The sequence below is a fragment of the Passer domesticus genome, chromosome 6 (genome assembly GCF_036417665.1).
Source record: "Passer domesticus isolate bPasDom1 chromosome 6, bPasDom1.hap1, whole genome shotgun sequence".
Lineage (NCBI taxonomy): Eukaryota > Metazoa > Chordata > Aves > Passeriformes > Passeridae > Passer > Passer domesticus.
Genome location: NC_087479.1, coordinates 14,482,912 through 14,496,928, shown reverse-complemented (window position 1 = coordinate 14,496,928; position 14,017 = coordinate 14,482,912).

Sequence of the window (14,017 nt, the reverse complement as noted above, 5' to 3'; positions counted from 1 at the left end):
TTCATTTTGACAGCACGTGCATGTCTGCCCAGTTGCTGTAGAAGCTCACAAGCCAGACATTTCTGTGGCCATCTCTTTCAGTGACACAGCTTGAACTCATAATTTTCTCAGCCCATGCTGCCAGATAAAATACTGCATGAAACAGCAGTAAGCCTTTTCTTCCCTGAAAGCCACCTAAAATACTCATCCTTCCTCTGCTGTCCAAGTAGGCACGTATTATGCCTCTCCTCAGAGATCTTCCTGATCATCATGACTGGTTTACTGGGGACCTGACTGTTCCTTCTAGTTCTCATGCAGTCCCTGCACTGCCCTTTAGAGACCAAGTGATGAAGAGTGCATTCAGTATTTAGTAGCTATAACACCAGTTAAGGGGGGCAGAGATATATTCCCTAGTTTCTACATGAGTAAATAGTTAAATTTAGGTGCTTGACTATTCAGCATCACAGCCCCAAAATGTCACAATAAATACCTGCCAGACTCTGGGAAATGTGTCCAAAGTTACAGCAACAAGAAGAATTGATCTACATCTTTTCTTTTCAATAAATAATCTGCAAACACTCTCTGACTTCTGCAAAAAATGTTTCCTGTGTTTAAGGAAAATTACATGGGTAGTATGAATGAACAGGCTGTGTCAAACCCTTGGATATAAATGAACATGCCTAAATATGTAAAATCTAAACAATTGTTGCAAAACGGTTTGTGAAAATAGGACAGGCTCACAGTTAAAACCCACCCTAGCAGAGGGTAATCCAGGTTCTTAATAGATGCATTGGGGTGGATTAGAGTGAAATAACAATGACCATGTTTGTAAATATACATGTGTAGGGTTTATTGTAGTGGAGTACTGCACCCAGACTGAGGCTCCCCAGTGCAAGACAGATGTGAACACAATGGCACAGAGCAAGATCACTAGAGGGTTTGTAGGATAGCTGAGGGAATGGAGCACAAGATATATGAAAATAGACTGTGAGACCTGGAGTTGCTCAGCCTGGAGAAGGTGAAGGGATCTTACTGCTGTCTACAACTCCTCATGGAAAAACACTGTCTTTCTATTATAAACCCCACCATCTTCTATTATAAACCACACCATCTTATGGAAGACTTTTTCAAAAGGAATGAAAAGCATTTTTCATTGCACAAGAGATAAAAAATGGATTTTTTTTCACCAACTTGATCCTAACCTTGCTAACTTTTCAATAAAGCAACGGAAGCTTTCCTTGATATTAGAACAAATAATAAACCTTGGAGTAAGACACTTGCCACAGCAAATAATTTCTGTCCCTCTTGAAGGTATCTCTATGCTCATTCAGATTCTGACTTCCTTCATAGGTGATTTCTTTCATTATATAGTCATTGTATCTGGTTTGATTAGATCATAGTTTATTTGACTTGATGGGTATTACGTATGGGTCTACAAAAGATGGATCAGTTTGGACAGGTGACATGGCTTGGAGCTCATCCAAAACCATTGATACTTCTGTGAGATGTTCACTTTGAACAGGGATGTGCCATTCCCCTTACCAAGGGGCTGCATGCATTAATACATACAGGGTGTATTGCCAGCATGTAACCAAACATGCTTTTTCTCAAATTCTGAACTATGAAGACTCAAAATGTCTTCCTTTGGTTTAGGTTTACTGACAAGTAGAGTATGTAACATCTATTATCAATTATAGTACTGTGTTTCTCTTCTTGGTTATTAATTTTTTTTAATGTTGTTTCTTACCCATGTCACTGTGCCATGTTTGTTTGTGAGCTCTTTAGGAGAAGCTTTCACTTACTTGATGCTGTATAAGGCTCAGAAAATCTGCTCTCTTTTTCAATACAAACTTTTTTTCCATTATTTAGAAAGCTAAAGCAAAAAAGTTTTAGGGTGTCACTTGTAAGTCCATCCTTGATGTATAATATGCCATTCTAGACTTTGTTTTTAAGAGTGCAGGAAAATGAAAAGAGGTGAAGAAAAGCCTGTGAGGTCTAGAGAGTGTAAACTGTGTAGAGATACTGAAACATTTGTTGAGCTACAGGAAAGAGGAAAAATAAAGGAAAAATGATAGCAGTCTTTATATCTCTAAATATTTGCTATGAACAAAAGCAATAAATTATGCTTCATTTCAGTTGAGGATGAGAGCAAACCAATCACTTTAAAGAGAGAAAAGAAAAACTTAAATTTAGGTATTAGGAAAGGCTTTCTACCAATTAAAGTAGTTAGCACTGAAATATGTCCCTGGGGAGTTTGCAGATCTCCACCACGTCTTCATCACAGGACGTTTTAAAAATCATCTCAGGAGAACATTGAATTCTGTCCGAGTGTGAGAAAATTAACAGAATGGTCTCTTCATGTCCTATTTAATCTTCTGTGTCTCTAATAGCTCCATCAGTACAGCTACAGGTACAACCTTTGTTCCTCACAAAATATGCTTCTGGGACAATTTGTGCACTGCAGTTTTTGCAGCCATCACAGATGGAGCAGGCTCAAATGCTTGCTAGGAGCTACAGCTGCTTTTCTTGTGAAGTGTAAAAACCTATTTAGTGATACCTGTGAATGTTTTGCATCTCAAACAAGGGAAGGATTTTAAGGCCAGTCTTTTCAAGTAGTCTCTTTAAATTGTATAACTAATAGACCAAGAGACCCAAGCTGAATGTAGATTGTCAAAAATAAGATGGGAAATCAGACAAAAGCCTGAGGGAAAACTGCATCCTGCAGGCCAGCCCTCTATCTGTTAGGTCTGTGTTTTGTTTCTTCTTCATTACAAGCTGTGTAATTCTAAGATAGAGCCTCTCCTTCTCCCAGAAAGCAGAAGAACCTGGGATACCTTAGGACTATCAAAGAGCAGTTCCCTTCTGAATACAAGAGCTCTGAGATGTGAGCATGTGAATGACATTGGATCGCAGTCTCTCGAGCTGACTCCTTGCTCAGTGAACTCACTTTCCCTGTATACCTCAAATGTTACCTGCTGTAACAATGATTGACATTAATCTTGGTGGCAGCTCTGTGTTATTCCTGTTGCAACTAGAGCAGACAGCATTGTTTGTAGATATTTATCTAGACTGGGTTTATCACTGGACTTCTTAACTACTGGTGGGTACATACTCTTGACAGCAGCATGTGAACTAGGAAGAGCCAACGCCTTTTCTGCTTTCTGTACTGCCACGCTGGCAAGGAAGTTGGGGTAGGATGTGAAGCAGGGAGGAGACAGAGCTGGGGTGAGTGACCCAAACTGACCAAAGGGATATTCCAGACCATGAGGCATCATGCACAGAATATAAAGTGGGGGGAGGAAGGAGAAAGGGGAAGACATTTAGGGTGATGGATTTCATCTTCACAAGTAACCATTACCTGAGATGAGGCTCTGCTCTCCTGGAGATGGCTGAACACCTGCCTGCCTGTGGAAAGCAGGGAAATAATTACCTGTTTTGCTTTTGCCTGTGTGTGTGGCTTTTGTTTTCCCTATTAAACTGTCTTTATCTCAGCCCACAACATTTCCAGCTTTTACCCTTCTGATTCTCTTCCTGGTCCTGCTGGTGGGGGAGTGAGCAAGCAGCTGCCTGGGGCTTAACCACCTCAACAAAATATTTGCAATTAATCTGCTTCTGCCAAAACCAATCAAATAGTCAATTGGGACTTCTGCCAAAACCAGTCCAAGTCTAATTGTTTATGGCAAATTTGGTATATTAATAATGTAAAACACAATGACAACCAAGAAAAGCGAATAAGTTAATATTGTTACAAAGCAAAAAGCTGTGACATATGCCACCAGAAGAGTTTGCATCTCTTGAAGATGTTGCTCTCTATAGGATCATAGAACAGTTTGGGCTGGGTTGGAAGAGACCTTGAAGATCATTTACTTCCAACCCCTCTGCCGGCAGGGACGCCTTCCACTAGACCAGGTTGCTCAAAGCTCCATCCAGCCTGGCCTTGAGCATTTTCTGGGATGGAACCTCTTAAACTTCTATGGGAACCTGTTCCAGTGCCTCAGCAGCTTATTTGTGAAGAATTTCTGTCTCACAAGATCTAATAATGACTGATGCATCACAGAGACTTCAAAGGTGCAAGAGTGCCATAGCTCTGGCAAGCGGAAGAAGGAAAAAGGAACCTATTTAAGGACCTTTGCTTTAGTGTTCCCAAAATGATACACCAATATATAATCTCAATATCTATACTTCCTCTGGCATTTTTGTTGCCTTTCTTCATCTGTCATTAATACAATTACAATGAATTCTTATTGGAATGACAAAAACATTACCTCAGAATCTATCTGAAAGAAGACAGACCCTTTTCTACCAATTTTGCAATGCCAGCTTCTGAAGAAGGTGCAAACCAGGGAGGGTGAGCAGCAGTGTCTCTTTGTACCGACCAGATGGAGAGAGAAGGGACGTGCGACATTCACATGGATTCTGCAACTGGCAGCAACTGGAAAAGTGTGAACTTGGTCAGTTCTCTTTGGTCAGTGGCTTCATAAAAATTTGGCTTTTCCAGATTCATCCCTGTCCTATTTTAAGGAGGATTCTTGTTGCTCCACTCCAGGAAAGCATTATTTGTTTTGCTGTCTGTTCAGCATTCATTACTTTACTTCCAAGAGAAGGGAGGAAACAGCAAACCAATTTCTTCCATTCATTTTCCACTGATTTTAGCCCCAGGGTCAGCTTTGGCATTCAGGGAGCAATATGCTTTGTGACCTAAAATACTGGGGACAGCAAACAAAGTGTAATCCTTGCTGATCATACTAGTAGTTTTCTTTTTCAACAAGGAAAAGACTATTAGCTCTGCTTGCATTATTGTGAATTCCATCATGGAATCCTGCACTTCTCTATCATCTCCCTTTAATGACTGCATGATCTTTTAATTAAAGTGAATGAAGCTGGGCATGACAAGCATTGGCAAGTGGGAGGAAGGAAAAAAAACTGATGTCTTCTCTTGTAAAAAGCAAGTTATTTTGTATTATTTACATGCAACACCACTGAAGTATCTCACTTGTAAAAAGCAGTGGGAGGCATTGATGTGTCAGGAACAGCAATAGGTTCTCCAATAAACTGAGGCATTTGTCACAGTGATATTTGCACATGAGATTGGCTCACTTCTGTTTGTATAATTTCATTTTTAAATAAAGAAAGAAAAAGTTTCTGGTTGCTCCTGAAATTATTACAAAGCACAGACCATGGCACCCTCTCCACAGATGCAGCACTAGCAGTGACAGAGAAAATTTCTCTTCCTGCCTCTCACTGGTGCCAAGCACCTTTTGTCTGCCAATGGAAGCCTCTGCACAGGGGTGCCTGGTTGTTAATTTCCTTTGTGTGGAATGTCTGAGGAAGGAAGGCTGAACAATACCTTAATCATGGCAAGTCAGAAGAGGATCAGCATCTGAAAATAGCTGCCACCCAACCCAGAACAATTATTGCTCCTAAATCAGACAGATTTTGCCTTCAGATGGGAAGAGCATACCAACCTATCTCTATCTGCAGATGTTAATCAGAGATGGATCTTTCTACTTCATTTGCCACTCAGTACCAGATGCACTGATGTTCTCTGTGATGTGGGAAAGTCCATGATGAGGACTGGACTGGGATCCCTACATTTGTCTCATAAAGCTCTAAAGTTTTCTGCTTTATCAAGGGTATATGGGGCTGCCTTACATTTTGTAAGGGGGAAAACTACTGGACAAGGTAGGGAAAAGGTAGATAATGCGCAGGGGAAAAATATTCTCATGTATTTTCACAGACTCAAATTCAAGAAAAGCTTCTTAAAAATTATTAGCTTAAGGAATATTGTCTCAAATAAGTGTGATATACATAATAGCATGCTGGACATTGTCCTACAGAGTGATTAGTGAGATGATCCTGTCTTCTAGCTTTCAGTGTTACTGTCTTTGTGAAATATTTCAAGATATGTAGAAGAAAAAACCTATGTAGATGCCCTAGAAGTGAAAATAATGTTTCACAATATTTAAAAGAAAAGTTATTTTAAGACACTTCATGAAAGACATCAGGAGTTAATTTGGCTCCCTAGGTATCTTCTTCTCACCATATTTTTAATTCTTGTTTGTATTATGCCATCTAAAGCTGAATCTTTGATGTAACATTTTTGTCCTTCAGTGTTTGGAGAACTGAAATCTCATTATTTTTTCCCAATTGTATTTTCTAATGTGGAAGTCCCAGAACCTGTAAATAATTTACACTCCTTTTGAAGTTTCTTTAACAGCTTCACTTCAGCAATATTCAAACAGAGATCAGAAGCAAGATGAATCTTCTTGTGATATCCTATGACTGTAAGGTAACATGCTGGAATGTTTGAAATGTGTTACAAATATTTCAATGGCTCCAAACAAAGTTCAATGTCACAATGTTCACATTTCATTCATTATGTTACCTCCTCGCATTTAAAAGCTCCTTGCATCTTTTAAAGAAGTGAACTCAATTTCACAAGTGCTGACATATTAAACACATATTACATTGCTCTGAAAGATGTCTTCATTAGCTTTTCATCACTGGTGAGCAAAATTAAATGGCTGATGATGACCCAAATACAGCTCAGTTTGAATACCATGGAAAAACCCCACACCGTATCAGAAAACTGCCAGGTGACAGAAACATTGAAATTCAATTTGAGAGTTTCATGAGCATAGTGTTCCAGGAAAAGAGGGGGGGAAACTGCAGATCTTTATGCAATGAGCACAGAGCTTTTCCCTAGCCTCTCACCCTTATTAAATTTTATTTAAAAAAAAAAAAAAAAAAAAAAAAAAAAAACAAAAAAAACCCAAATAAACTGTCAGAAGGCAATCACACCTAATTTGGTAACTTTTAAGATTTCACTTCCTGATGCAATTACAACTCTGTACTATACCTTCTACCATTTATGATTGAAAGTGTCTGTTTGTTTTGGGGTTTTTTTTGTTTTTTGTTTTTTTGTTTTTTTTTTGGTTTTTTTTTTTTGGAGGGGAGGTGAGGTACCAGGGATTTGAATGGCAGCCCAGCTGTTCCAGGAGATATGCTTGAAGATTAAGGCCTCTTTAGCAAGAAGAAGGAACTGGCCAGGGCTGGTAAATAACAATCCAATCAAGGCAGAGGACTGATGTAAATAATTTCTTAAAGTTCTGTGCAGTGCTGTCTTCTTCTGGATATTTGATTATCCTAAAAAAGTCTACACATGTTTACAGTTTTGTAGGGGCATCCATTTTGCAAATTGTCTTGAGAACTCCAATGGGGACCATAAAATTCTCCTTCTAAAGGCCATATGTCCTTTTTCCTTAATTAGCATCTTGGTAATTATGTAATGGAATATGATTCTTAAATGTATGTTGACATTTCTTACTCAGAACGGAATTCACATTATGGTTGATGAATATATTGTTTCAATGAGTCCAGAGTGTGTCAATGTCAAGAAATCAAATGTGCTGTGACAGGAAACACACTGCAGAGCTCATTGCTTGCCTTGAACAGACTGGATGATCTAAGGACAGGTGAAAACCTCTTTGAATAGAGAAAAAAAGTAGTGTTTATTTTCACTAGGAATGTTTTACACTGTTAAAAGCTTTTTTATAGACATTTAACTCAATGTCAAACAAAACTGGTAGAGACAGATTTTCCATCAGGGTTAGAGGAGGCTACTGCAGGCGAAATCTGCCCTGAACTGGGAATTCTAGCCTTGCTGGCAGCAATCTTTTATTCATTCCTTTGTACCATAATGTAAATTTGGGGTAGGAATGAATGTTTTCAAAAGCCAAGACATTTCTCAAGTTTTTAATAATGTATAAGTATGAAGCATTTTCTGTTTTGCCTTCATCTCAAAACAGTCACTCTTAAATTAGTGCCAATTTCCAGATCCATTATGAATCTTTCTGTCATGTAACATGAAATAAACTGATTTGAAGCCATTACCTGAACATGCAATCTCTAAGACAAATGGTTCTGCAGCAAAATACCTAGAAGACTGTAATTGAGAAAGAAGGCTATAAAATACATCCCTTACTCTTATTGACCCAAGATGCCATGAGGGGTCAGCCCCAGGGCTGCAAGAGATGCTTTGGTATCTGTCTGTAATAAATGTGAGTCTCCACTGAGGGGAGGTAACTTCCTACTGGTTACTCTCCCACCTCTCTGACACCTTTTCTCTCCCAACTTCTTTCTAGCTGGGAGTGCCTGGTGCAGGCCAGGCTGCAAACACACAGCAGCCCCAGCCTTCCCATGGAAGAGTCACCCCATGGGTGGGCTCAGGGCTGGGCCAGGAAGATTAATCTAGATTGAGGAGCCAGACCTTGCTTTTGCTGCCCCTTCTGTTGCATTTTCAGCTCTCATAAATGAGAAAAAACAATGACAATTTTTTCAAGACTTGGAGCAGCCAAGGAGCTGGCTGGGGCTCTCTGGATAGTGCTGACCCCCAACAGGGAGGAGTGCCCATCCTGCCCTTGGTGGAGACTGGGAGGGAAGTAGAAGGCAACGCTGTTCCCTGTATCTGGACTCAAGTATTTCTCTGTTTGTCCCCTGTACCACAGCAATTTGGATTGTCTGCTGTTAAAGCTGCAGTGCCAGCAGTACAAGAAGTTTCTTGAACTTCAGAAGTTTTCTTGCCTGTTACAATTAAATCCTACATGAAGTTAAAGGCCTGAGGTTTTAGGAATTTGAGCACTATTATGACTCATCTATGTGCTACTGCTTTTAGAAGAGTTTTAAGTCTAAATCTCTTTTGTGAGGAATATTTTGCCCATAAGTCTTTTGAAAGTAGTACCTGACTATTACTATTGTTGTGCGAGCAGCTGTGGGGATTCAGGAGTCCCACAGAAAGTTACAAACTTAATTTGTCTCTGAATTCCTTGGCACTAACTAGTTTTACTATGTTATGTGTGAGTGAGCCCTCCAGTATGTAACAGCTTCTGATAGTGGAATTTTATAGCAATCAAAAGAGACGTAACCCACACCAAATTTGCAGGCAGTGCTCCCTCTTGTGATTACTGTGATATATCAGAAGGTCAGCAGGGATGTTGCAACCTTGACTTACAAAGATATTTTTGTTTGTCAAGCTGTAGAAATTGGTAGGTATAGATCTGACCTCCAGGCTCCCAGTGCTGATACAGCCAGACCCATTTCCAACCATGGAGCAAGAAAAATTAAAAGAAAAACCCAAGTCTCATCCTGACCATTTTGTGATGACTTAAATATATTGACATGGAAGTTAACAAAGATTACAGTGTAAAAAATGAAACTTTGATATTGTAATCTCATTTACCACCATAAAGGAGGAGAAAGTATGAGCTCACATGCACTAGGGTGTGGATGTCTGGCTGGACAGATAGTATTGTAGTGCCTGTCATCTCCTGCAGCCATTTCTGTACTTCTTTGCCCCAGCACTACCTAACATAAAAGCCAACTGTCCTGTCAATTCTTTATCAGACTGCTTTGCTTGCACTGAGGTGCCTGGGACACTGGGTACAGGCAGAGTTCTCCAAGTTCTTTTGCTCTTCTGCAGTGACTTACATGTCCTTCTACAGAGACACCTGCCTCCAGTGTGGTCTGAGGAGCAGATCTGCTTCCCAATGCCAGACTTTTGTAGAGGATATGCACTCAGGGAACCAGGACCTGCTTGGTTCATCTTGGCAGGTCATGGAACCAAAGTTTCTCTCTTCTGGGTTTATCCCTTTAAATAGCGAGCCCCTTCCAATACATTCTAAAGAGGAATCATACTTGCCCACCTTTGTGGAAGAAAAGCTGTGGCCATGCTCACGCAGGAGGGGATGCTGGACCTGGAGCTAGAGGAGGCATCAGTTTGCAATATACACTCAAGCACTTGTGCTTTGTAAAGGAGTGTGTAAGCACACATCTGATTTTACTTGTTATTAATGAGCAGTTGAAACCACCTCCATTCCCAGTTTAACAGTGACTCCCCGAGTAAATGTCCCAGTACTGCCCAGGGGACCCAGGAAGCAAGATGGAGCATTTGCATTCCATGAAGTGAAATTGGCTGCTTGAAATTTAAGGGCTGGACTGTGTTAATATACTGGTGTCAATGTTTTCTGTTGAAAGACCAAATACAAACAAAAATCAATGGGAGGGAAGGAAGGAAGGAAGGAAGGAAGGAAGGAAGGAAGGAAGGAAGGAAGGAAGGAAGGAAGGAAGGAAGGAAGGAAGGAAGGAAGGAAGGAAGGAAGGAAGGAAGGAAGGAAGGAAGGAAGGAAGGAAGGAAGGAAGGAAGGAAGGAAGGAAGGAAGGAAGGAAGGAAGGAAGGAAGGAAGGAAGGAAGGAAGGAAGGAAGGAAGGAAGGAAGGAAGGAAGGAAGGAAGGAAGGAAGGAAGGAAGGAAGGAAGGAAGGAAGGAAGGAAGGAAGGAAGGAAGGAAGGAAGGAAGGAAGGAAGGAAGGAAGGAAGGAAGGAAGGAAGGAAGGAAGGAAGGCTCTGAGTGAATTCCCTTTTTGTGATTCAGTCCAGCCAGACTTCATGTGCAAAATTCAGCATCCTTTGCCTCCTTTGTGATACACTGAGCAGCAAGAGTCCATCAGAGAGAATGAACTCTGTCTTAAGAATGGATACCACATGTCACTGTGGCTGATTCTTCATTAAGGGAATTAATTACCTTGTGTGATTGCAACCTGCTGCAATGAGGCAACAGTAGGTTTAAAATGGGACTCAGGAAATAGCTTAAAAGTATATTAAAATGCAGCAAGAAACCAATATTACCTTCTCTCCTTAAAATGGAAACTTAGTCTCCCTTTGCATAGATGAAAGATTTAAATGTGATATCAGGATGCAAAGCTAAAAATTGGTACTGCATTGCCTAGGGTATCTAAATGCAACATATGGTAAGTGGGGCTGTAGAGATACAAACCCATTTAAAATGCTTTTTGGCAGCAAGACTCAATTGTCATATTTTGTTAGGTCTGTTTTGTGAAGCAAAGGCAGAGCTTCTGTGCACATGCAGTGCAAGAAAGGATTTCCTACTATGCCCCAGGAAAACTGACAAACCAAACTATTCTCTAATTGAGTTGTGTTCCACTGTACTGAAAAATGTGGTCTTTTTAGCAAACAGCTTTAAAGCTAATTAAAGAGCATCTTTGCTTGTTTTTAAGAATAATGTTATACAATCATGTCTGCATTTTTAGCTGGGTGCTACAATGTTTGTCTACAGAAATAGCAAATTGTGACATAATCTTTTTAAGTGGTCTAGATATTTTGATGATAAAACTGGACACAAGGTGGGCAGGACAGCTGGCAGATCTCATTCAAGCTCTGCTTATCATTACTGAAAGACAGAAGCACATCCAAAATATTTGTTTTACAGAAGAACTTACAGAGCTATGATAAAGCAATTTATATCCAAAATTTATATTAAAAAATTTATATCCACACAAATTTATATCCCCCAAAAATATATTTTGGGGGAAAATGAAGAAACAGACCTTTGTATTTTGTAGTATCATATCATTGAAGAGTGGTGGCAAATGGAGTTACATCCAGCTGGTGGCTGGTCACCAGTGATGTTCCCCAGGGCTCAGTGTTGGGGCCAGTCCTGTTAACAATCTTTACTGATGATCTGATGAGGGGATTGATGGTACCCTCAGACAGTTTTCAGATGACACCAAGCTGAGTGGGATCTGCTGGAGGGTTGTAAAATTCTTCAGATGGGTCTGGGCAGGCTAGATTGATGGGCTGAGGCCAATTGTATGAGGTTCAGTACGACCAAGTGCTGGGTCCTGCCCCTGGGTCATAAACAACCTCCTGCTACTCCTAAACATAAACAACTCCTGCTAGGCTGGGGACAGAGTGTCTGCGAAACTGCACTGTGGAAAAAGGACCTGGGGGTCCTGGTCAAGCAGCTCAACACGAGCCAGTGTGTATCCAGGTGGCCAAGAAGGCCAATGGCATCCTGGTCTGTGTCAGCAGTAGTGTGGTCAGCAGGACCAGGGCAGGGATTGTCCCCTGTACCCAGCACTGGTGAGGCCACCTCTCAAATCCTGTGTTCAGTGGAGGGAGTCTGGAAAATGGCAACAGAGCTGGAGAAGGGTCTGGAGCTCCTAATGAGGAGCAGCTGAAGGAGCTGGGCTTGTTTTCTTGGAGAAAAGGACGCTCAGGGAGGACCTCATTGTACTCTACAACTGCCTGAAAGGAGGTTTTAATGGGCTGGGGATCAGTCTCTTCTCCCAGGTAACAAGTAACAGGACAAGAGGAAACAGCCTCACAGCCTCATGCTGCAACACAGAGGTTTTGATTGCATATTACAACACTTTTTTTCACTGGAAGGGTGAAAAAAAATTTGGTCAGGCAGTGGAACAGTCTGCCCAGGGAACTGGTGAAATCACCATCCCTGGAATCAAAAGGAATCTGGATGTGGCACCAGGAGATATGATTTAGTGGTGAACAGGGCAATGTCAGGTTAACAATTGGACTTGATGTTCTTAGAGGTCTGTTGAACCTTAATGGTTTATGATTCTACAAACACAAATAATTTGGTGTTCCTCAGAAATTATTTGCATCTTAAACAGTACAAACCATGCTATTTCACAAACACGACAGTAAACCAGAGGAAAATCAAAAGTGAAAACTGAACAGTGAATTTTTTTTCTTTTGTCAAGCTTAAGAACTGTGAATTAGTGTTAATTTCTTAAACTTGCTGACTATCACAGTAAAATATTTGGAAACCTGACTGGCAAATCTTGGTACCATTAGAAATCCTCCTTGAGCACTTTGAGGGAAAGGCCAAAATACCATAAGATGGGTAAAAGAAAAAGACAAAGAGCAGTTCTCAAAAGACAAGTTGTTTTTCCAAAGAAAATAATTTCTTCTTCATGTCCCTGTCTGACACAGCCTTAGAGAATGCTCAGTGTAATAAACCTGTGCACTGCTTGGTAGGGAATAGAACATTCCTCATTAGACATTTTAAAGAAGAGATTGGGTAAAGAGAAACACCCTGTTTGGAGGGTCACTGGTTGCATTTTAAGCAGATGCATCCACTAGATGATCTCCTGAGGTTCTTTACAGCTCTGTTGTTCTACAGTTCTCATCCTCTATAAAATTAAATAAGTGCAGAAGTCACTGTGATCGTGAAACTTTTACTGTGTTTTTATTCTCATGAACTATTTTATTATTCTCTGTTGCTGCAGATGCTGTGACTGACCAGGCCACGTTTGCTATGAGGAGATGTTTACCCAGCACATTTAAAATTTATCTGGATGATGAAAGATTAACACTGTTTTGAAGTTAATTTATGGCTTCTGACACACACATCAATATCCTTTCAAAACTTTGGAGAGACTCTACAAAGAGACAATTCCATTATTTACACAACTGAATTAAAAAATCTTAAAATTACATTGCCTCTTTGGGATTTTACTTGTTTACTTAATGGGCCTCTTGACATAAAAGCATTTTTGGCAGACACATTAATAGTCACTGAAGTAAAGGACTGATTTAAAACAGCTGATTTTCTTTCCATCACCTCCTGCTGCAGCAGTGCAGCAGTAGGCAAAATAGCACAGAGCTCACAGCACACATGGTGAAGCACCGTCTATTTTTTCCTCTAGACTTCAAAATCCCAGTGCAAAGCTGATTTTCCGTGGACTTCTGCTGGTGGCGTACTTTCGCATTCTCATCGGTCCTGATTCAGACCCTGGCAACAGGCTGAAGTTGTAAAAACATGGTCAAAGACTTGAGCCTAGGAGATGAAACTAACGTGTAAAGAGTAAAAAAAACCACACACAAAAAAGCTTTTAATGCTTTAGGATGCACATTTTAATTATCCTACTTTTTATATTGGTGTCAAAGGTTTTTCAGAACCAACCTGTGAAGCAAAACACTAAACTTTTCATGCTAAAAGTGATAACAGTATCTGTGAGGAATGGGGAAAAACATAAGAAAAGGGACAAAATGTGTTTATTGTGTATTGCTGAAGAGTAAATTCTGGGAACAAGGAGGAGAGAAGCTGAAAATAAAGTTCCAACAGCTCAGCCGTGAAAAGCTGTAACATTGAGCTGTCGGGAGCTCTTTTCAGCCTTGGTGAGAGAAGGAACCGAGTATTTTAAAGCCAGGCTGATGGATCA